General features: G+C 35.9%; 1 long non-coding RNA gene across 2 annotated transcripts in view; it reads right to left on the bottom strand.

The window, feature by feature from the left end:
* LOC119790228 overlaps positions 1-26,470 on the bottom strand; it is a 127,497-nt gene that overhangs the window by 28,295 nt on the left and 72,732 nt on the right. The window lies entirely within an intron of this gene.

Here is a 26,470-nt window from a genome sequence, read left to right as displayed (position 1 = left end):
CACTACCCCTGAAGTGTTTTATATGTCCGTCATTCTACATTTGACTATGAAAAAGTATTACAATCTTCTAAAACAAAACAAAAAATACTTCATTGATAATAGATTGTGAAATTAATTCTATATAGGGTTAGAAAACATGCTATTTTTAGATTTACACCTATATCTAAGTTTAGCAACAAACAGACCAAGATGTGAGCATTTGACTCAGGAAAACGGAAAAGCCCTAAATAAGTCAGGTTGAAATCAACCTGACTTATTTATTTATTCTTTGCATTCACACTCAAAGTTTAGACCAGAGGAAGTTGGGTTTTTTTATTCCCAGAGGCCCAAATGTGTTACAGAGATTGTTCCTAAGCTGAACTAATTTATTTGCAAAAGATATATTTGGTAGTATGCTGAACTTAGGACCTGTAAGGGCTGCTGTATGGGCTAGTTACTGCACAAGAACCATGAATGCAATATCCTATGTTCTACTGAAAACTGAAACTATTTTATTTTACAATGGAAAATGATCTGACAGAACAAACCAGTGTTGAGACATCTGCAAGTTCCAAGCTACAAAGACCTTTCTATAAACAGCCATGTTACCTATAAATTCTGTAAATAAATACTTCAGGGCTGCAAGAAACCAAGAAATTGGACAGGAAATGTATCACTTCCAATACTTCCTGTAGATTTTAGCATCATTTCATCCATGGCTGCTATGGGTATTCACTGCAGCGAAAATCTAGTCAACACAGATGACTAGAATTGTAACCCAGAGATGATTTCTCTATTATACCTGCAGCTAATCAAATTTCCTGTAAGATATCAATACATTTAACTTGAACTTGAAACAAATCTACAAACGTGCTTTAACAAAAGGCTATTTAATGAAATAAAAGCAATGGTATCCATAACTATACAAGCAGGATAAAAAAAAGAATGTAAATTTACCAGACCTTGATATAAAAAAAAACATGTTTTGAATAAATCAGAATTACAGTACTAAGATGTAAAAGGTAAAAAACACTACAAGCTACTGTATAGAATGAGGTTGGGTTTTTTTTTCTTGTATAATTTTGTAAGAGGCACTTTACATAGGATTAAGATTTCTTCCTTATCCTTTCCAAGACCAACCATCCATGACCAACGTGTAGCAAGATGGCAGCATTTAGGAAACCTGATCTAAGAATTGTTACTGTTATTTCCCCATCCACCACTAGTTGAGGCCATGTTCTTCAAAACTCAGCGATATGCACACGTCTTACTGACTGACGCAAAACTACAGTTAAATCATACTACACTGGACTGATGATGACTTGTTTTTATCCAATTTTAATGTATATACATTTTTTTTGATTGAGCTTTAAAATGGAAAAAAATCTTTTCATTTATTTTCAGCCTAAAAAGCAAACCACCAGGGTACAACCACTGTCATGAGTTCTGCTATATTACATCACATCTGGGACAAAACCAATTATAAAAACAGATGCAGTAACCCCTTATTAACCCAAGGGTTTTAGATGCACAACCAGGATTTCAACAACTTTGCAGTAAATTATCAAAATATTGCCTTGGACATATAAAAAGCACTATTAGACATCTATTTAAAATGTTTATGAGAAAAAAATGTTGACTTAGGGGTAAGCAGGCCTTTAATTGGGATGGCTTGCAGTACTATCAGTGACATATTGACTTATTCAGCTTTATTGGTCACTAAGTCACTGTAAAAGTGTCCTCCTCCTCCTCAGTCATTATGATACCAGAGTTTTTTTGGCATCTTTCAGAGTAAAGCCTGAAGAACAGCTGGAAAAAATTAAAATGTAAACAAACCCAATTAAAAACCAAATCCGATAATAAAAATTAGAACTTTTGTTAAATCCGATCAACAGCACGCTCTCTGACTATTTACAGAGAAATGTTTTCATGGCATGCTAATAGAATTAGCAATGTGTGGTAGATCTGTGCTAGATAGATAGACAAATAGTTTGATAGACATAAGCAGTGTGAAATATGGGCAGATGTGCACATCTTGGGGATGAGCATATTAGCTGTGAAAACAATAGTTACTTCAGCCCTGTACAAACGACAAGAATATTTGGTTTAAACGGAAACCGCTCAATGCGTTTCTACTGTTTGTGTAAAACACCGGACGTTTGTCTTTGACAAAAGAAGAATTTCGCAGGGGGAGACTAAGAGGATGAGGCATATTCAGGATCCCTGAAGAGGGCCACAAGCCAAAATGTGTCTTCATGCCTTTTGAAAGTTGGGAAAGTTGCACCAGAAATCTCTTGGATCTCTTTTGTCTTTCCTTCCTAAAAAAATGACATGGTATTCATGAAAGTTTTATAAGATTTATTTATCTGGAACGTTTGGTTTAGATACATACAGACAGTCACCATGAGGAACAGTGCATGTGGGAGAAGGGAGTAGCCATAAAGAGTCTCTGAGCCAGTGGCTCAGAACAGTACAGCTTTTGGCTTCTACTGTTACTAGCTCCTTCCACAACTGCCCCCAATTTTGCAATCCCAGTGATGTGACAATGTGCTGTTGTGAATCACAGGTAAGACTGCACCTGGCCCAAAGTCTCTGGATGTTTCAGGGTCACCATGTCATGAAATGTTCAGTGAGCTGATTACCCACAGTTTAATAATGTTCATAATAAAGTTGCACCCTTTTCATATCATGATATAAAGTCACCACATACCATTCTGCTTCAAATTCCTAGCCAAGCCATGTGTGAACCTCACTTGATGTATAGGCTTCTGCTTCCATTATGGTCCCCCACATCCAAGCAATGACCCTAATATGTTGTCACTGTCATGATAAATTCCTGCAATCTGGTTATGGAAGTTTTGTGCACGCCCAAACCAGGTCAGGGTACTATCACTCACTGCTGCACAAACTGGAAATCCAACTATGTTCTTATTTCATCCAGCTTCTCGAAGATCTGTGTTCTGGGTGATTTATGGTATAAAAGCATAGTTTTAATGCTGAGGAAAATGTAAATGTTCTGTGATGTCATTCCCTTGGAATTCGTTACACTGATGGAGATTACTATCAACTTCTGAAATAACAGTTGAAACTGCATTTATTTTATTTGGTAATCTACTCTCAGTAGTATTTTCGCCTTAAAAAGTCAAGCTGCATAGTCAGAAGATCATTATTATACACCTGTGTGTAAGATGCACGGCAACAGCAGCATGCGTGAAGAGGACACATCCTTTTCTACGGTAAACGAACTCTGCTGGTGAGAAGAAGCCTCCTGTAAAAATAGCAAGTGGCTGGTAAACAAACCGGCCTCAAAAAGGAAGTGAGAGGTTTAATATCAGTGAGAGGCTGAGGCAGCAGAGCACAGGGAAAATCCAGAATCAATATGTTCCAGTTCTCAGTGTGACCGACTGCAGCATATTTACATTTAACTGAGGTTTGTATACAGTTCACCACATATGTCGGCAACAGCAGACAACATAAGGCTTTGAATAACAGTGAGTAAGCTGAAGGTATGGCCAATATTCCCTGCAGACAAAGCACCAACTCCATTCATTAGAAATATCAAGAGCTACATAGCTAATATCATTATGTTAATATATGCTGATTACATTTTTTATGTTTATGTGTTTCAGATCTAATCTGTAGAACTTCATTCTTACCACAGTTAAAGGTCAAATCTCTTAAAGGTTCGAAAGGAATCTAGTTAGGAAGAGAGAGAGAGAAAAAACGTTGTTTCACAGAGTTTCTGAAAATTCAGCCCCCTCCAACCTTTCTATGTTTTACAACATCAAGCAACTTTCTTTCCTCCCCCCCCCACCCTCATCATATTGGCATCTCAGCTTTCGCAACTGAGGGTAAAAAAACATGTGGCTTGTAGGCAGAACGGATGTTCTTCTTGGAGTGACTGTTTTAACAGCCCACTCATGTTATTCGTACCAAATCTGGATTTTGCATTTTATGATTGCTCTATCAGTGTTGTCAAATATTCTGTGTTCATCCTCCAAAACTTGAGACTCGTCTCAGGTTCCTGTAATTTTAGTCTGTGGTAAAGTTATCATTTGGAACAAGTGCAACAGCATCATCATATGTGGCGACTAACTCTGATAAGATATAAAAAATTTTTATGTAATTCAGTAAAAACAGCATTTATCAACTTTCAATTCAATACATAAAGTTAAGCGCAAAGTTCAAATCGTTGCCATCTTGCTTTTCCCAGAGTACCATTGGGGTAAATATTTAATACAAGCATTGAAATGTGTGTAATTATGGTTTAAAATAAAATCACAACACACAGTTAATCCAAATCATTGTTGTTTTTTTTTTCATAGGACAGAATATCTAAAATTCTTGGGTTGTTTTTTTGTTTTTTTGAAAGAGTGAAAGATTAAATAACTGAGACATGAGAAGAAAAAAAGAATACACATAGGAATCAGAGCTTTTTGGTGTATGTGGTTTGGAAGGTACTTCATATCAGGCAGGATATGGTAAAGCTTTAAGACGTTTTACTTAAACACCTTCACACCCACTATAAAGAAAAAACAACAACTTCAAAACAATCCGTGGCTTATTTTCTGATACACAGACTCTGTGCTGCTGCAACATACTCAGACAAACCCAAACAAAGTCATGAAGTGATGGTGGTGCCGTGGAGACACGTAGAAAAAAAAATGTCCTCATTGCAGGACAGCCAAGCAGATCAACATTAATATTGCAGCATTACGCAAGCACAAACCCTACAATGTATTATTAACATCACGAAATTACACAACTGAGAATGCCTTATTATGAGGAGGAGGTGGAATCTAGAGATGAAAAAATGACTGATATCTGCATGCGTGAGTGTCTTATGAATTTCAGTTTCAAGTGGTTGAGCCTGTTGAAAACTAGCAAAAATGGCACAGGAAGCGCTTACACTGATGACAAATGACAAATTTAGTAATAGTAATCTGATTGTCTCAACAAGTTACACAGATGCGTTTTAAATTCAACGTCAGAGAACTCTTACAATTGTTTAGCAAAAAAAAAAGTTAAGTTAAACACAGGTCAAGGTGAGACCTGAAGATTAAACATTGACATTTTGAATTTAAAACAGAAATACAATTTCTCTATAAAAAAAACTTTTAGATGCACCATGAAAAGCTCCTGATGATTGAAACTGTATGACTTTCAGCATATTTAACCCTAACCTGAGACCAGCTCAAAAAATGTGATCCGAATCTATGAATTTACTGAAAACTCTTCAGTTTGGAAGCCATTGGAAAGAGGACTAATGAATAGCTACTTTCAGTTTCAGTAAGATGTTTACATAAAAAGCCAAATAAAACTCAGAGATATAAAAAAAACCGGACCTTTAGAATGCAATTGAATTTTCAATGACACTTCAAACACAGTTCATTTAGGCTGACAGAGAACACAATAATCAGCAGATAACAGGAAGGCTAACTAGAGTGTGATACACTTTCATTTTTTCATCCTTTTGAGTTTTCAACCACTTTCATGTTTGGAACATGTTACATCTAGAAATACTGGTATACCCTTGGACAGTTAAAATAAAGATATTAATTCTCAAAGAAATGCACAGACTGCCTTCGTATTACTGCTAGCAATGCACATTTCTTACAAACTATCCTAAAGCCCTCCTGAAATTCCAACTCTATATGAATTTCTTTCTCTGAAATGAAATGTTACAATTCTACTCACAAACGTTGCTAGTCCATCTGGATTATTTTTGTCAACAAGGCTATGAACATATATAATGAATTGAGCTTTTATATCTTTTCCATAGGTCTTAAATTAAAAGACAAAACCTTGAAGAAAACATACAAATGATTTGAAATTGTTCACAAACCAATTGATGCATCTCTAAACTAAAAAAAGAAACATTTGAATTTTTGCCATTCATTAGTATCATTCTCAAAGAATTAATAATCTCTCAATAAAACATAATGAAATCTTGAAAAGAAAAAAACAATATGATGTTAAATACTTACTGGTGACAGTTTATCTTATTCCTTTACTGGATTTTACCCATAGTTATTTGCCACGATCAGTTACCTTCATTGGTTGGTAAAAGGAAATGTTATTGTTCCAGCTCAAATTATTAGGTATGTCTAGGTCAATGTAGGTTGTGATTCTCTTTTGGTCCTTAATGCTTGTTAAATGAAAAGCTCAAAAACCGACATTTTGAATATTGAAAGGTATGAAGAAATGAAAACATTTAGGAGATAAAATATGAGCATCAATGTATAATGATAGTTGAGAGGAAATTAAAAGCTTTACAAATCATTTGACTAAAAATATGTCTTTTTTTTATCTAATCAGTTGTGTAATTCTCTTTGTTTGGGGTCCCGCAGACCTCTCTTCTGTTTACATGCAAGTCTGACCTTATCAAACCAAATTTGTGCTGAGTTGGTAACTCCTCCCTTTGCCACAAACTGCACATTGTATGAAGGTGATAATATGGAAATAAGTGCAGACTTCTAAAAACAACACCGTGACATTTGATAATGTGAAAGCATCAAAGAATCAAAACAGATGTGAAGACTAACAGCAACCCAATCTAAAGTCAGCAACAGATAACAGCACTTAAGCAGAAAACTATGTTAAACTCAAAGAATATTAATAATAATAAAACAAGAATTACAGCAAAGGCCACTGTGTAGTTCCTAAAAAGTTGAGGTCTTGCAGATGTGAGGTTTCAATTCAATTTCAACATCTGTGCTGAGTGAGCCTTTGCATGCATGTGTTCGCATGCAGGGATGCCGGTGATTAGCTTAAACAAAGCAAGAAATCTTGTCATGTGTCTCAAAACTGCGGATAAACAGACTCTGATTTGAATGTGTAAATGTCAGGCGGGACAGCTGAGCAGAGCAGAGCAAAGAAGGAACAGACTCCTTCACACACCCATGTGCATGCAAATAAATACATACACTGCTCCCCATGCACATGCATACACACATTCAAGCAGATCATATATATATATATATATATATATATATATATATGATCTATATATATATATATATGATCTATATATATATATATATATGATATATATATATGATATATATATATATGTGTGTACATATATATATACACACACACACACAAACACACACACACACACACACACACATACATACATACATACATAAATATTTATGTATAATATAATTTGAGGAAGTCTATATACTAACACTATGTCGGATTTTCTATCAGCTTTGTTGTTCATGGGAAAAATTTTCTCACACACACCAATAAATTCTCACATACTGTACTGCACACAATACTTGGACAGGCTGTAGTGATCATGACTCTGAAATTATAAATTAAGAGAACTAAAAATACCCCAAAACTTCTCACATAAACTGCATAAAACACTTATTAGCCAAGGCATGCATGCACAGTCGTCTGCTAACTTACAATACACCCACACTACTACAGAAGTGAATTCTATCTAAGCCCTGCAGATAAAAAAAAAGAATTCTAATGTGAGTACACATACAATTTTAACACAGATTTTAGCCCCCCACCAAATTCTGCAAAATTCTGTTCAAAAACTAACTGTATTTGCATAAAATCTAGCTATATGTATGAAGTGTTTTGATGATACTGGTAATATTGCATCATCTGTGTTATTTTTGCAATAATTGGGTGTATCAAGTACAGAGAAATTACTAAGTAAACCTTTCCTACAGAAAAGGATTCACTCCTAAAACCATAAAGTGGAGGAGTTGAATGGATAAAAACTAAAAACTAAATTGAGATAAACAAAAATAGATCAAATTACACAGTGCATATGTTCTTACTCTGCAGAAACATACATATCCACCCTTTTAAGCAATTGCTCGACTAGTAGCAACATACATACAGAAACAGATATAAAGGCTGTAGATAATTTGGAAACACACATATTACACGTTAGTAATCCGATCTCTGCAACACGTATGTGAAACACACACACACCCACACACACAAAAACATATCCAAAAAGAGCTTGTAAAAAAAGAAATGCGTGTAAATAATATCAGGACTGGGTCGAGTACTGTACACACCAATAAAAAAATCAGCAAAGCTGAAAATTATACATATATGTAAGCACACATGTAGCATGAACACATACAGGCATAAACACACACTCGTGGTTGGAATATTGTTAGGTACATGAATGCAAAGCCACGAAAGTTGACACACTAGATGAAAACATAAAAACATTTTGTTCAGGCTTTTGTTTAGAACTTTTTTGAAAATCAGGAAAAAAGTTAAGATGCTGATTAGTTGTGTGGAAGCAGTGAAGCTGTGCTGAGACATGAGCAGACGGTTTAACGGGCGCTGATGGTAACAAACTGATACCACCCACGGACCCAGCACTGCCTTTGTGAAACTGAGTGAACATGTTTATATTTACTTATTGTCTCATTTTAGGTCAGGGGGACCAAACAAATGGTGTGTGACATTTAATGTCTTAACAAAAAACCTTCCTGACAGATAGCAAATACAGCGAGAAGTAGGCTGAAAAGAGGAGGTGCAGATGGCTCATCAGTTTCAAAATAACACTGATAATCTAAAAAAAAAAAATTATATTCCAACAGGTTCACTTTCTTTATTCTAGAAGCAAAATTCATATTTTAATTCAATGGTAGAATTTCACCTTTAATGACTATCTAGATAGATACAGAAACAACCACATGTTATTAATAAACATTTACCCAAAGGCTTCAAGTCAAAAGGTGAAATTTCATTTTTTTTCTTCTGCACTGTATATAGAATGGGATAAAAAAATACTGAACGTGTTAATTTGGAAGACATTTTTATTCAGGCATATATGGCCTGAGTCAAGCATCGAAAAAAAAATGAAAAGAAAATTGCAGGCATGAGATTAAACGTCAAAAGAAAACCAGTGACTCAAACGGTGTATTAAGATGACTGTGATCATTCAAAATTTTAACTCTTTGTAGCCAGAAACAGGATTTTCAAATTGAAACTCTCTTAACTGTAAAGCACCACGAGAACATGACAATATTCAAGCCATTTCAGATTTTCGTTTTTTTCTCTTCTAATTTTTACTTTTCCTCTTCTCTCTCTCTGTTTTTTAAAGCATGCATTTGTTGTTGCTGAAAAGGTTAAACGATTTTTTTTTTCCAGTCGAAACTGAGTGGGTTGTCAGAGAACCGAACATTTCACAAGGCAAATTTCCCCTGGTGCTCTGGTAATATTATCACTCCAAAGCATCACGGTTTCAGAATGACTTATGGATTTATTTATAAGAAGAAAACAAGTCTGACACAAATTAAAACAAAAATACAGGAACATGTAAAATCTTAAATATTATCTTGACCGGCATAAATTAAATATCAAGTTAGTTTTATTAATTATTTTAAAGCAAAACCTTTGCACTGTTCATAACGTGCCTTATTTTTATTTGCAAATTATAATGTAAATACTACCCCTCAAGCAATACAGAAATACCAAAAACAGGCTCATACTACTTTATATGAGATAAATGTCATGGCAAATTAACACCTCTGTATGTGTGCCTAAAAACAAAACAAAAAAACAGCATTTGTGACCATTTAACATTCCTCCTACCAAAGCCGAAAACAATTATATGTCACCTTCAAAAGTTCATCGATCAAAGTAATTCTCATTCTGATTCAGAGTTTCACTATTACTACCGATTTTATTTATCTTAAAACACAAACCCAACACAAACAAACCATTCTTTTTGTATCGGGTCAGACGCTCACAATTACTTTGTATTATTTTCTACTCGAGAATCAATTGTTTGGTTTGGTTTCTTTCACACTCGGGCACCTAAAGAAGCCTTCAGGGGCCTGTGACTAAGAGGAGCTTTAAAAAAAAAATGCAAAGCTACAGTCGACTACAATTTTTTTACAGCAAATAAAATCACTAAGCAAAATGTAAAATCAAAACTGAGGTCGACAATTTTTCCTGAGACAGCAGAGCCTGAGTTTGTCTTTGTGGGACTTAAACATCTGCGGCAGGGGAGGGGGGGATCATCGGCAAAGCCGAACCAATCTGCAGGGCGCACCTGAAAAACGTGAAACGATCCGACATGACTGTGTCACCTAAAAATACAAAGGGGGAGACAAAGCTGCTTTACTCTGCGTCTTTTTTACTATCACAATTAGTCAGAGAGTGAGAGAGAAGAAGCAGAGACTGGGGCTTTGATGCGATCAGGCGCGGCGTGTGTTTCAAAAAGTGAAAAGGAAGCCGAGAGGATGAGACGTCGAAGGGTAGAGCAGCTGAAATCTGCCTTTTCCTTTTTCTCTGCCACTCATGTTTCGACGTTAAAAAAGGAGGGGAAACCAAACCAAATCAGAGCAAAAGTTAGACGGAATAGAAAAGTGAAGTTAAGAGAAGAATGAAGAGATAAATAAATAAGAAGATTTAGAACATAAAAAAAAAATGGTTTATAGAATAAAAAATATGCCTAAAAAACAAAAACAATAATCCACAATCAGTTTGGTGTTGAAAATATAAGCACAAATTACCTTGCATGTATTTCTGTGTTAGAGATATTTTAAGATTGAAGCAAAAGGGCAAAATAAAAGAGGCTTTTAACAAAGTAAACAAAGCTTAAAAATAAAGGTGTCAACACATCAGACCGAAGAGTGAAGCTTCTGGACACGGCAAAAAATGTTTTGTCATAAATCATGCCTCAGATGCAACAGTCATAGTTTACATTTCAGTTTGAAGCACAAGTTTCTAAATGGTGGGTTCAGTCTGAACCATGTCACCTTTAATGCCTCATCGATCAAAGCAGTTCTCTTTTTGATTCGGTTTCACTGCGAGCTAAAAAATAAAAATAAATAAAAAGAATTGCTTTCTTCCCTCTCTGCCATGTTCCTTTGTGTGCTTTTTAAACCAGAGTTGAGAAAAAAGTAAAAGGGAGAAGAAAAAAAAGCATGTGAAAGAGGCTGAGGAAAAACTAAGAAAACTAAACAGAGAAAAGTGACACAGAGAGACATTTTGGTTAAGCTGTGGTGTGTGTAGACCTGCCTCTGAGCTGACAGGCCAGGGATATGTGGGAGGCTGCACAGACGCGCACTAAAAGTCCCTGGGAGAGCTGTGGCCTAAAAACGACCGACTCCATTTTAAAGTGAGATGTGAGAATGACACCACCGTTTGTTCAAAGTGTTGAAGTGAGGAGAACAAGGCCTTACACACCCCTGTACAGAAAAAAAGCTCTCTCACTGCACATTGTTTCTACTGAATAATCCATCCTGCATAAAACTAAAGGATCTCAAAAACTGTTATTTTGTTCAGGTTAAGACCTCACAGGGTGACCTGAGTGAGGTCTGGATCGTGTAGTATTACGGATTAAATCAAGTGGTTTGAGCTTTACTCATAGTGACTAATAACACAACCTGCCCGTCTGCAGCTGGTGTAAAACAAAGCGTAGATCGAGAGTCAAACTCGGAAAAACTATGTGGAGAAAGTGAATGAGTAACACTCTCCTCCACCTCAGAACATAAAAAAATACAATTAAGGTACTCAACACCAACGTATGACATCCATATATTTTGAACAGGTTGTCACGGGTTGAATGTCTGTACTGTAGATTGAACTGATCAGCCTCTGATCATACTTGTAGCTCTTAAATATGAAAGAAAACAAATTTTTGTGGATTCCACAGAATAGATGCTATATTGGACAGAGCACTCCAGCGCTTCCAAACTGAATCAAATCACAACTGCACCATGAAATACACTTTACTGTGGTAGAACAAAAAAAGCTAGAACAATTCCAGAAATGCTTTATCTTTTTTTATATGATTTACACACACATATGTAGCATACTATTCAGCCTGCCTTTACTCCGATAGCCGTAATTGAAATCTGCTGCACATATATTCCCTTCACAAGTCACCTAATTAGTAAATGATTGTCATTTCTGATGTCAGTATAAATCCAGCTGTCTCGTGAAGGCCTCAGTGGTTTGCTAGAGAGAACTAGTGAGCAACTAACACGACAGACATTTTTGTAGAAAGTTAAAACAGAGTTAGGTTATCGAGCAACAACAGCCGAGCCTTTCAACATCTTGATGAGCAATGCTTTATCAGTCACCTGAAAATAAAGACAATGTAAACACATGTCAAAGACCAGGAAATGAGAAGATTAATAAGAGAAGCAGGTCGTTGTTAACTATGGAGGTGCTGCACAGATCCACGGCTCAGGTGGGAGCTGTAGATCCACCTGTTGAGAGTTTCAAAAGCCTTGATAAATATTTATATTCCACATAAATCTTATATTTCTGCTCTTCTAAAGATTGCACAGTCTGAAAAGAAAAGGACCTCAACAATCCTAGCAGTGGATTTTGTCCTCTGTAACAAGAACATAGCCTAAATTTTAAATCTTCAGCTACAACATTTAAATATCCTCCTATTCTGCTCTCCATTATCCGCTCTTTAAGTTGGTCAGCCATGCAGCCCTTAAATTAAGTTTTGAGCCATTTTTATTAAAATGTATTAAGTGAAAACTAAAGAGACTAAGAAGGACAGGTGATAATGTCTGGGTATGATTAGCAGCTTTACTTACTGATGAGTCAGTATCACATGAAATTCTTAACTGTCATGGCATAGGTATCTAGTTTGAAGTTGTGCAACATATTTTAAAATGTGAACTCCCAAAAGTACAGGGGAAGTTGCTGTAACTTTTATCACTTTGCTGTCTAACAAGCAATATAGTTTTCTGGGGATTTTCAAGGACATTAATCTTCCAGCATGCCACAGTTATCACCACGTTTACGGTAAGCTTACAGGAAATGGCCGACAAGCTGCGCAGTTAACAATCTACCTGCTGAAATCACAGGAGATTTCACACATGACTGATCACCAGACCAGGCAATGTTCCCCAGCAACAGGTAACAATGGGAGACAACAAGCAGAGCTGGGCTCTATTCAAATGCGTGCTGCCGGCCATGTGATCAGCTCTATTAGTAATAGCTGGTTTTGCTTTGTGTTCCTTTCACTTCATGAATGAGACGCAGGCACAAAGCAGCAGATATTCATGGATAAAGGGATCAGACCAAATGTAGTTCTAACACCACAGCTCAAGAAGATATCATTGCATTTTTTTTTTATTTGCTGCAGATGATATGTTCACTGGGAAGTCTGTAATTGCCTCTATATGTAACCTAAAGTGTTGTGAAAACCTGGCTGTGTCTGAAAAAAATGCTCCCCCATGCTTGATAAAGCATGCATTGTTTGTCAATTGCTCTCATATTCTCTCTCAGTGAATGATTCTTTACCTTGAAAACAGCAACTAAAAGACAACGTCCACACCTCAGTGCATCACCGTAAGCTGAAGCAAACACGAGGCACAGAAATAATAACATAAATACATTTTGGAAGTGGCATTGCTAAAGGGCAGAATTAAATCTCCTTGGCATGACCCTATACGGGTTAATAATGCCAGAAATACTGCAGTCAAGAAGGAGTATTTGCTAAATGCTGATTAGCTTTTCATTAAGGGCCAGGTTTGATACAGTATGGATCAGTTTTCCCCTAACAAATGAAATCATCCTTTTAAAAGTACTCATTGTACTTGCTTATTGTTGCTTGATTCTAAAATGTCTTTTATGAGCAAAAACATTTAAGTTTCACATAAAAAGCACTGAAAAACATCTATGAGGGGGCAAATATTTTTTCCCTGTATTTCATTATATTTCTAATTATGTATATCATAATGTAGAATACAGTCCATTCTTGACTTATTATGGTTCTTAAATCAGTTACAACACAATATTTAGTTATTGACATAAGATTTAAATGTCTAATACTTGATTTATACTTTTCATATTATAATCAGCAGAGAGAAAAAATTAATACACAATTTCAGCTAAGCAATACAGACAGGCCATAGGGGATTCACATCGAGATATTAAATGAAAGGAAGGAGGCCTGAAACTTAAGGCCCAATGCATAGTTTCCATCAGATAACATATAGTGAACAGCTTTGTCTTCCAACGAAAGGACAGGAAATCATTTTTGAAAGACAGGAAGGTTGCACTCACGTGTCATTCAGTGAAATCATGAAAGCAACCACAGGCCGAGAGGCTATCTGGGAGAAATAATCATTAAAAAAACAAGTCTTCTGTATGTGTGGACAGTAAAAACACAGTTGCGTTTGTGGAAAACCCTTTTAAGTTTAATCAGGGATCTATTTCTGAGGTAAAGTGGGTTGTAAAATGAGTGACCTGTGTGGTACGACCAAAATCTATTCTTAAAATACAGCAAAACAAAATACTGCAACAGAAACAAAACTACGAACTGTTTCCAAGCTCAAGGGAGCGTAGCGTCCCACGCAGTCCCACTCTCTGCACTATATGCAAAGTCTAAAAGATCCCAAAACAATGTCCTGCAGCCTACAAAGGCCTCTCCTTACTTTGTGCTGTGAATTCACTGGTAGCTAATTTCAACAAACCTTGGCTTAATTAAAGTCCTTATCAAATAAATTTTGGACTCCGTACCAAAGCAAACAGGAGGCTACCGGAATAAAAACTCATTAAAATCCATCCTCAGAGAAAATCTAATACTTTTCAAATTATATAAAGAATAATGAATATCAATTTTAAATATGATTTAAAAAAACGCATATAATAACAAAAAACATAAGCCCAAAAAATCTGTTTTTGGTAATAATTACATGATGTTTGTCTGAAGGTTTCATTCTTACCTGAGCCACACTGACATATAAAAAATATGGATTAGCAAAATGCCAAGGAGGGCTTATTACACTTAACTACTTTGAAATTATTTGATTGATATTAAATGTTGCGAAGAACAATAAAACAGAACAGTAATTTATACATGTTCAAAGTAGTGGGGACGTATGAATGTGTCATAATCTGTAGTATGTTGTTTACAGCAACAACACAACTATAATTTCTTCCTGTGCACTCCTTGTAATCCTTTGTTCTTTATACATCTATTCAAAAAAAATATTATATCAGTAGTTTCTCTAATAACAAAGTTTATATATTTGTCCATGTTTAATATTATTTATTAAGTTGTTATATAACACTTCTTGACATATTACTAATAGTAGCAGTAATGCTAAAGAATAATCGTAATGAAATAGCAATATAGTTGCTTTTCCTTATCAAGTTAAGATTTTTAGCTCATTTATAAAAAAAAAAACTGTATGAGAAAGTATCTTTACTGGAAGTAGAGGAAAACAACCAAACTTTCTAAAAAAAAAAAAAAAAAAAAGGCATTATGTCTGTTTTTATAGTCTGAATAATGTATGCCACAATCAAGTTTCTCCAATCAATAAGAACTTCTCAATTTGAAGCTGAAGGTATGAAAGATGATTTTTTTTATATATATATAAAAGGGAGATAAAGAACACTAAAATCCTTCATGACATGATTGGAAGTTCATGTATCATAATGTTACCTAAAGTATTTTTTCCTAAATTTTCCATTTTGTCCTTTAGTAAAAAAATCTAAGTGAATTTAATGCTTTTTCATTCCTCAAAGGAATTTTGTATTCATTTCATGCGTTTAGCTGAATTAATCACATCCACATAAACATGTACACATTGTGTTCATTATTTCCCTTACATGCTTTTCTGTTCAACAGATGCTAAACAATATTGAATTTGATTGCAGTCATCGCAGTATGAAATATTGCAACTGAATTAGACAATATTTGGTGCCTTGTTACATATCAAATATCACAATTTCATATTTTCTAAGCAAACTATATATGTAAACTACAAGTTGGATGTATCTTCCCCACATCTGACAAAAATTTCAATAATTTCCCAAATAAAATTTCCCAGACTCACAGGGAGAGGTAAAAACATGATGGTAAAGAAGTAGAATAGTAATCAAACTAGTAGTTGCTTGCAATATTCAAAAATAAAGCCACAAATGGATGCTGTCCTAAAAATGTGCACCATTAACTGACGTCATAACAGTGACATTTCCTAAACCACTGGTCCAAAGGATACTTTAAACTAAAATCAAGCTTGTATTTTTCCAGCAATAAGGCAACTTTAACATGAAATCCTTTGCAAATTACAGATTTTTAACAATAGAAGCTTCTTTCCTTTGTTAGACCTAAGACAGAAAAAATGCATTGTGCTTTAACCACAATGGCTAAAAAAAATACAGAATAACGTAAGGGTTGTTTACAGTTTTAATCATTTCTACAACTGTAGACAATGCGCACTTGGAGGGGAGGTTAATATGGTACAAACTTTCTAAAACATTACCTTTTAGCTCATATTATCTCACATTGTACCTTAGCCGTGGATTAAAATTGATGCTTAATCAGATGTTTTATTTAAAGACTCCTTTATGTTGTGGTTTATTAAGACTGTCCAAAAAGAGTAAGTTGGTGAAATGAGGGAAAATGTTTAGGACTCCTTATGTAGTTGATAATTATTATATCTAATTTCCATACAAGCACTAAAACAAGCACCATCACGCACAGGCTAACGGTGAGTACGGCAGGTCTGACTCACTAGCTTTTGGACCTCAAAGTTCTTTGCACTCAACACGTGCATGGAGAAAGCAAAAATCTTGAAACCTAAGTTGTCTTTTTGCTTTTTAATAAAAAACAGTGGATAACATCCAAAAATACTACAAAAAATTCTGAAAAGCTCAACTAAAATGCAGAGTAGGTCAAAAGACTGTTGTTCCAAGGTCCAGTGGCTTCGGATCTGATTATCAGGAGATTTTTACTAATATCAGTTCAATATCCAATCAGAAATAAGTAGTGCAATGTATCATCCATCACTGGTCAAATATTTACCTTGCTGCAACACAAAATCAGCATAACACTAATGCAGCACTATATCAGCATAATACTAATACTAATATATTAATAATTTTACAATGCTAAATAACTGAAATTATGATGCAAGAAATGGCTACAACACAAACCATGAAATCTTTGCACACACGTTGGAAAGCCTTGATGATCTTTACAGTATAAACACATTAAAACATGCTACTGATCTTTCAACAGTAATGAGACCCTTCTATCTGGTTAGGTGGGAGGTAAGTTCTCTGTTTGGCTCAAGCTTCACCCTTAGGTTTTAACTTCCTTTCCCCTCCAGACATGTCTGTTTGTCTGTCTACCTCTGCATCACAGCACATCATGTGCACGTCTGCATGTCTGTGTGTTGGTGGCAAGCAGACGTCTAGCTGTCCTGATCTGAAAGAACTGCAAGCCTCCCACGGTCTAGGAGAAGAGACAACCACGAGTGGGACAGACCTCGCTCTACAACATATACCACAAAGTTTATATAGTTGATAAGAAAGTGGTGTTAAGTCTGTCAATCTTTTTTTTTTCCCACTAGTGACCAGCCAATCATGAAATGTTTTCTCCATGAGAAAATTGCATTGCTTTCAATAAACAGCATTTCAGCTTTTTTTAGAAGTTCATTGAAATTGTCCCTCTTATAACAACTAAATGTGCTACTTTGCTTGTAATAATAAATCTTAACAATAGAGATATTCTTAGCAAATTAACATTAAAAATATAGAATTTGAATGCCTTTTTGGACACCTTTCAGATAAGGAAATCAATTACACACTGGTTCTATTATTGATGCAAAATAAATGATAAGCAAAAGCACACTGAAGATTTCACCTGTGCATCAGAGTTAGATTTAATTTGGTTCCAGTGGATAAAAGGCTTTTCTGTTGTTTTTTGCATCCCTTTTGATCATCTTGTTATGTTGAAGTCAACAATGTTCCCCCTAGCTACAGAATAAATAAAAAAAACCATCTAGAGTGCTGCAGTATTCAGCCTCTAACATATTACTTCCAGTGTTTTGTGTTTTTCTGACACTTTTATACTTATGACGGAGATCAGGGTGATTTTAGCATCAGGCGAATAGAATCTGAGTGGACTGAAAATGCTGTTTTTGGATGAATATTTTATCTATTCAGTGGAAAATGCTACCCAAACAAACCAGTCTCTGTTTCAGAATCAAAATTACTTTATTAATGCCTTGTGGAAAATTCTTAACAAACAGAGCGGAATCCCTTAAATCAAGAATAAACTGAGATAAACAAATTTTTAAGGACAATTTCACTATTTACACCCAGGCCTGCTTATCGCCACACAAGTCGAACCAAGAAATATTTTAAACGGAATCTGTCTATGGCCTAAAGTAGGCTAAAAGGTCTCCTATTGAAATTCAAAACAGATGAGAAAACTATTCATATATATTTATCAGTCTGGAAAGGGTGTTAATACTTACCATGAGTGGCCAAACAACTAAAATTACTCCAAGAAATTCAGGAGTTTCTACTAAGGTCAGCGCTGATAGTTTATTAGTTAGAAAAGACTGGGAATGTTCACATCTGCATAAACTTTTTTGATGAGACAAAAGATGAACTACAGAGAGGTGCGTTTAAAACTGACTGAATTCTAGAAGCATAATATCATATTAAGTGTCAAACACGGTGGTGGGAGTTAGATAATCTACACTCACCGGCCACTTTATTAGGTACACCTGTCCAACTGCTCGTTAACACTTAATTTCTAAGCAGCCAATCACATGGCGGCAACTCAGTGCATTTAGGCATGTAAACATGGTCAAGACAATCTCCTGCAGTTCAAACTGAGCATCAGTATGGGGAAGAAAGGTGATTTGAGTGACTTTGAACGTGGCATGATTGTTGGTGCCAGAAGGGCTGGTCTGAGTATTTCAGAAACAGCTGATCTACTGGGATTTTCACGCACAACCATCTCTAGGGTTTACAGAGAATGGTCCGAAAAAGAAAAAAACATCCAGTGAGAGGCAGTTCTGTGGGCGGAAATGCCTTGTTGATGCCAGAGGTCAGAGGAGAATGGCCAGACTGGTTCGAGCTGATAGAAGGGCAACAGTGACTCAAATAACCACCCGTTACAACCAAGGTGGGCAGAAAAGCATCTCTGAACGCACAGTACGTCGAACTTTGAGGCAGATGGGCTACAGCAGCAGAAGACCACACCGGGTGCCACTCCTTTCAGCTAAGAACAGGAAACTGAGACTGCAATTTGCACAAGCTCATTGAAATTGGACAATAGAAGATTGTAAAAATGTTGCCTGGTCAGATGAGTCTCGATTTCTGCTGCGACATTCGGATGGTAGGGTCAGAATTTGGCGTCTACAACATGAAAGCATGGATCCATCCTGCCTTGTATCAACGGTTCAGGCTGGTGGTGGTGGTGTCTTGGTGTGGGGAATATTTTATTGGCACTCTTTGGGCCCCTTGGTACCAATTGAGCATTGTTGCAATGCCACAGCCTACCTGAGTATTGTTGCTGACCATGTCCATCCCTTTATGACCACAATGTACCTAACTTCTGATGGCTACTTTCAGCAGGATAATGCGCCATGTCATAAAGCTGGAATCATCTCGGACTGGTTTCTTGAACATGACAATGAGTTCACTGTACTCAAATGGCCTCCACAGTCACCAGATCTCAATCCAATAGAGCATCTGCGGGATGTGGTGGAACGGGAGATTCTCATCATGGAACTGTGTCACACTGTCATGCAACTGTGTGATGCCATCATGTCAATATGGACCAAACTCCCTGAGGAATGCTTCCAGCACCTTGTTGAATCTATGCCACGAAGAATTGAGGCAGTTCTGAAGGCAAAGGGGGGTCCAACCCGTTACTAGCATGGGGTACCTAATAAAGTGGCCGGTGAGTGTATTGTGTGCTGCTGTTTTAGAACCCTAACACTTGTCATAAGAGGTTTATTGCTGTCCTGTTGCACAGAAAAACTGTGAAGTAGAATCTTTGGCCTCCTGGTTATGGGAGTTATAAAGCAGCAGATGCAAAGTGATGCAGAATCCTAGCCTGGGTGCCAGTCAGAACTTAGCCCCGCCCACAAGGTTTGAGTTCGGGGAAGTTCGGTCTGGCTCTGCTCCATAGTAGCGCGAGTATTATCGCCCACTGTCAGGCGATCCAATCAAATTGTCAGGGCGGACTTTATACGATGATGGACAGACGATCAAGAGTAACGTAATCAACCACGTGACCAAAGCGCGCTAGGGTGACAACAATAATGGCTGCCGCTGGAGAGTTTGGGTGAGTAGATTCTGCTATTAGGTCTGTTCTAGAAGATATCGACAGCAAATTAATTTTAAAAGAGGAACAGAGAAACGCGATCAAGTCTCATCTTCTTATTCTAGGCGTGAAACTGCACGCTTTGATTTTTGTGGACAACAACTATGCCTCGCTTAACATACGTCACGCACTCCGTTGCTCTTATTGGTTGTAGGTCTATCCAATTGAGTGCAGAGGCATTTTTTTTCCTGGTTCGTTCGAAACACGCCCCATAATCACAGCTCTATGGAGCAGCATCAGACTCATATTCTGACTAGAATTGAGTCGGACTACGTCAGGCTAGCAGAATCCACCAGGGAGTGTACCTTTAAATGACTCAGAAGGACCCTGAAACCTTCTGGAGTTGTTTAGTAAAAGTCTGAACATAAAACTCAATACTATCCTTGGACTCTATTGAAATAATGCTTTAAATCCACCTGTATATTATTTTATATTCGGTACATATCCAGCTGTAAATTTAGTTCATAACACTGGTTATCTATATACTGTATTATATTCATCTATTGGTAAGATTCTGTGTATAATGGTATTCATCTCTATACTTATTCAGTAGAAACCCATGTCCTGTATTTATGGAACCATTATGTATTCTGCACTTGCTGCTTTTGCACTTCTGGTTAGACCTAAACTGCATTTCGTTGCCTTGTACCTGTACCTGTGTAATGGCAATAAAGTTGAATCTAATCTAATCTAAATAAATCTGGGTCAAAATCCCTCTAATGGAGAGGTTGAAGAGGCCAATTACTAATTACTTCAAATGCTTCATCGAATTGGTATGTTCAGCGAGCTATCACTTATTTCAAATTGCTCATCTCTATTTATTCAGATTATCTTGGTCTGAAATTAAAATCCTTTTAAAAGTGCCAAAATGGCTTAAACATAACAAAGAAAAGCACAGAGACCCAAGGGGTTAAAAAAATTAATAAACAGTACAACATCTGCTAAAGTTATCAGCTGAAGCAACATTTTGGTCTGAAACCCATGAATTATGGGAAGTGCAAAAACACACGGAATAAGTTTATGACAACAGAGTGAGTAGAAATTAGCATTGAAAAATTGTGACATGTTTCCCACAGTGGAAAAACTACAAGTGCAACTGCATAAATTTGCAGTTTTGTGGCAAATGCAAGACTTTCCCACATGATGCACCCAATGATTAGGCAATTCAAGGACTCAAAATAAAATGTTTTGAAACAGTGTTAAGTCATTAGTAACCAGCAGGGTGAGCTTCTAAGCTGTCATATTAGGAAATGTACATTTGACAACATAATGTCTTTCTTCTAGATTTTTGCTAAATTAATTTCAAGTTGAAATGATGTCAACTATTAATTCTGCCAAGAAAGTCTTCAAAACCATGTCATTGTTTTTTGTCTTTTTTTAATACATTTTGTGACATTACAATGACACTTTTCAATGTATTTTGATGATTTTTAATGAGATATTTTCACACAACTTTGCACATATTTGTGCGGTGCAGGGAATGTAGAACCTCATGTCAAAACACGGAAAGCCATGAGGGATTTTCAGTGCATATTTATGTGTTAGGATGCCCCACTGAAAGTCCACTACCGCATTTTAACACTGCCATTAGGAAATGCACCTGGAAAGCAAAAATGCCATAGTCCGCACCTAAATAAATCCACAGCGAGAAAGTATTATTCACAAAAAGCAAAATGAAAAGCATGTTTCAGTTCCCATCTATTTCTCAATTATGCCTTATTAAATTTTAGTTTGATACTTGATATTTTACGCTGTAAAATAATATGTTGATGCAGAACGATTAGAGAAAATGAACAAAACAGGAACATTTTATGTGATGATTTATGAATTTGACTTTATCTGTTCGAAAAAGATCAGTATCCAAAAGACTTAAAAAAAAACAAGGCCAGTTTATGTCCTGGAAAGTGATTTTAAAGGGCCCCTCTTCATCTTGGTTTATAAATTAGGGTGAATTTAATTACCCAATCAGCAAAGGTGGAATACTGATACAGATTTTAATAAACAGAAATTACTGCAGGACTAATTAAACCAAAGTTTCTAAACTTAAAGCTAAAATATTAAATTGGATTTTTAATACTTCTTCAAAATGAAACCACACAAAGATGGGTAGGTAACTGCCCTAGAGTGTATCAACATAATGCAGGAGGAATCTAAATCACATCTTCTGAATTGCAAGACATCTACTCTACCTGCTGAGCCGCAGTAGTATGAGTAGATTAATTTTGTTTGATACATATGACCTGTTTTAAGAGCAATCTTTGATTATTTAAGGTACTTAGACCAAACTTAGTGCAATAAATTTCCAGAGGAGGTTTCTTCTGCTTGGAACGCAGCATGTTTTTCCTTCATCCATGCTTCAGTTGAAACTAAAACAATAAACCTATACAGGGGTGACATAATGGTAGCATTTTAGACATGATAGCAATCCAAGCAAACATCTTTGGAAAAATCATAAACAACTCAAAAAAAAGAAAACAGAAACCCTGGTTACTTTTTTAGGCAGTTTATTCCAAGTAACAAAAAGGAATGTTCCATTTTTTTAAATCTGTTATTAGTTAATGACTTACTTTATTTATATTCATATTTAGCTTTTGCTCCAATTAGAGGAAATGATGGTAGCTGTAGCCACCAAAGTATCTTGCAGGCATCCTTATCCCAGGATCTTACCTGCTAAAAAAAAAAAAAATTTACTAAAAATAAGTTTATTTGGGTTGGTGCAATGCAATGTTATCCCATTTTGTTAAAAAAAATTGTGTGCCATATTAAAGTTATAGAAAAGTTGTTAACTTTAAAAGCATCTAAGGGTATTATAAGTAGGATTCAATACTAATATGTTTATCTAGAAAAAAAAATGTTGTGAGGAGCAACCTGCATTTTGATGTCATCTTTCCTGCTTTTACTTAAACAAAAGTTACTTGCCAACTACAACAAAGGAAAACTGAAGGAGTCATTTGGATGTTATGATATTAACAAGTTGTATCGTTAACAGGAATGACTCTATGGACGGTTGGAACCAGGCAGAAAGTATGTGGAAAGAAAAGGGACCTAAGATTTCCCTTATTATTCTGTCTGAGTTTCTCCAAAGAGGTTTGCTCAGATAGACTGTATGTTCTTCTTGTTTGAAAAAAAATCGCCACAAAGCCACCACTGTTTAGGTTGTTATGTTTTCATTTCAAGTGAAGTATAGATTGAGGGAAAAATATGTTGCTTTTAAGGCGGAAGACATCTCTTTGGGAAACCCAATGCTTAAACTTGGGACTGACTCAGTCGCTGCTGCGGTCAGGCGCTGTAACTGATTCAGACTTTGTGTTCTTCTCACATTGCACCTAAAGCTCACAGAGAGATCCCCACAAGACTTGGTGGATATGCAAACACTGCAACTACTTTATTTTTACTTTTCCTTTTATAGTACCATCTTGATAAGAACTTGACATTAATTTACCAAGGATATAAATGTCATTAATCTCAGGTCTAAGATTACACAACAGAGCCCTTCAGTTTCAGGAGTAAATAAATAAAATATGTGACAGAAAACTTATCCTGTTGTCTGGCCGCATCAAAATGACCAAAAACAATGTTGAAACACCTGCAAATGCATTAATTAAACCAGCTGCTGTTCTTTAACACTTGGATTGGGCTTGCCTGTCATATAAAACCATTGCAATGGAGGTGGATATACTTTTGGGAAAAAACAAACACCTTGCTTCCTCAAATCAAAACTAGAAAAAGTAACTAAACATCATTCAGGTTCTGCTGCACACCGTGCTCTTCAGGCTGTGATCTGCTCCTGTCTGTCTGCTGTCAACGGAGAATCCAAACCCCTCCCCTGCTTCTGTAAGTATATGACCAATGAACAGTCAGTACGTGGATAAGCCTACAGGCACCCTGACTTGATTATCTAAGATGTCAGACTTCTATCACAGAAAACAAAAAAGTCAAATTTGTTAACTGTGAAAAAGCGGAAAATCTCCATGTAGTTTATTATTAGGATATATCCCATGAGACACTTTATAAATAGTTAACTATGAAAATAGATGTAAATATACATCAATATAGAGAATGCTTTGCTGTTTAATTCCAAATGCATGTCAGTAGGTACTTTTCTCACTCACATAGACACAAAGAGAGGTTAGTGACTGGTGCATAACTGAGGATGAATAATCTGTGTCTGAAAGACCCATCTATCTTCTATTTTTGTGCTTTTAGTGTGAATAAAAGCACTCCTACGATGCTTCTATCACTTTTCATTCTCAGGATTTAGCAGTTGTTAAAGAGATCTGTATGCCTTAGCATTTATTTTCTCCATTTTCTCAATCAATTTGGAGTTAAATTTCTAGTTAAATAACCTAGATGCTCTGTTAATTGTTTGGTATTTTTTGTTGATTTACAAATTTAAGATGTGTGATGCCCATCCAATAGGATAAATGTTATGTTGGTTGTTCAATCCAAATTCAATCTTGATTTTTCTTATTATTACTTCTAGGGCTGTTGTAAACGAATATTTTAGTAATCGAGTAATCTATCGATTATTCTTACGATTAATCGAGTAATCGGATAAAAAAAAATTATAAAATAAACTATTGGCAAATCTGCAATAACACCAGTTAGTCCAGATCAGTCCAATATCTCCTTTTTGAGCATCCCTAACAGTTAAATGTTTGTAGTTTAGAAAGTTTACTTGTAACAGTAGTTTGCTTTAACTTGAAGAAAAGTTATAAGATATTAAATTATATTCAAATAATAAAGTGGCAGGCTCATAAATATGCTTATAAAAATGTCTAAATGTAAAGGTTTGAGTTTGTACAGAGTTCTGCAGCCTTAACTAGTCATGATAAAATGCAAAAATGTTGCTATTTTTATTAAAACGATGCTATTATTTATTCTTGATTGCTTAGGTATAAACAAATATAGAATTACTACAAAAAATATTAATCAAAAATTTCTAATTCATACATAACAGTAGCGAGAAGAAAAGACTGTAACTTTTCAGGATGGAAAGACACCAATAAATAAATGCTTTTCAGCTTATGCCTGTAATCTGTTGCTGCGTATTTTTATTAACAAACTTACATTAAGTCCTGCATAATTTCTCTCAGTTCCACCCTCACATACAATTTACACTACACCCGGTTAAGTAACCGCTATGTTTAGATGTAACGTTAGCAAAAATAATGTGCCTCAATTTACATCTATAACATGGCAGATTATCACACAACGTAGTTAGCAAAGAGGATATAAACGTTACCTGTTGGCAACCGTGTACGAGTTGGATGCATGTAGCGGGTGTTTTCTCTTCAGATGCTGCAACATTGATGTCGTGCTGTTGTGGTACGCCAATTCTGCTTTGCAGTGGATGCATTGCGCTGTGTTGTCCTTTCTGTTTAGCCTAAAATGTTCCCAAACTTTGGACATTTTTTGTCGCTTTCGGGGTTCTCCTTCTGAGCTTTCTCCGGTTCCCTCCATAGCTACAAACTTAGCACAAGCGCGCCAGGCGCTAACGGAAGTGGTAGCGTTGTGCAACACAGAAACCCTCCGGCTAGACCAGTGTGCTGCGTATTTAACAGCATTGCTTATTACAATACAATAAATTTAGCGAAGCTTCGAGGCAGATAAATTTCCTCGAGGATTTTTTGTAATCGAGTTACTCGAGTTACTCGATGAATCGTTTCAGCCCTAATTACTTCCTGTTTTCCCCCCTGAAGGATTGCTAACATATTGTGGTCAGGGGGTTTGCATGTTTCAATGATATTAAGAACTATACTTGCAGGTGGGGCATCCAAGCTGGGCAGGTCTGGCCTGACAAATCCATTTTTGTGGAGCTGGATAAAGTTTAGTTAATTCTATTTTTACTCCATTCACTTTATGATACATTTCAATAGTTATTGTAAAATCTTAAAGAAATGATAAAATAAAAAGAAGCAGAAGTACAAATGCATATCTGCCCCCTATTCACATATATAGCTCAGAAAAATATCACAAGGCAAATTCAATATATATTCAATGTCTATTGTTTGTCATTGTGGAAAATATTATGATTGTTTTCATCTCATGTCAAAATTTCTCTATAAACTGACACCTTTAATTGAAGTAAATCTTTCCATTTGCACCGTTCTGAATCAAAATTTTTTTACATTTGTTTTTAGCCATTACCCCCAATGAAAAAACAAAAGCTAGTCTACTATAATTGTGAATATGCTGGAGCAAAATGTGTACGGATGCAGATGTAAGCTTTACATTTACGCCTCATATGCTATGCCTTTAACCGGCCCTGGTAAAGGCATAAAGTAGCCATGGCAGCATGAGGCTGCAGATTTTGAGGCACTACATACATCCTGTGGACAGTTAACAGGTTAGTGGGCTTCATGCTGCAGCAATTTGACCACT

Source organism: Cyprinodon tularosa, unplaced genomic scaffold (assembly GCF_016077235.1).
Source record: "Cyprinodon tularosa strain WSP-4 unplaced genomic scaffold, ASM1607723v1 ctg359, whole genome shotgun sequence".
In the NCBI taxonomy this organism is placed as follows: Eukaryota; Metazoa; Chordata; class Actinopteri; order Cyprinodontiformes; family Cyprinodontidae; genus Cyprinodon; species Cyprinodon tularosa.
The sequence above is the reverse complement of the archived record's forward strand: the minus strand, read 5'-3'. Positions and strand labels throughout refer to the sequence as shown.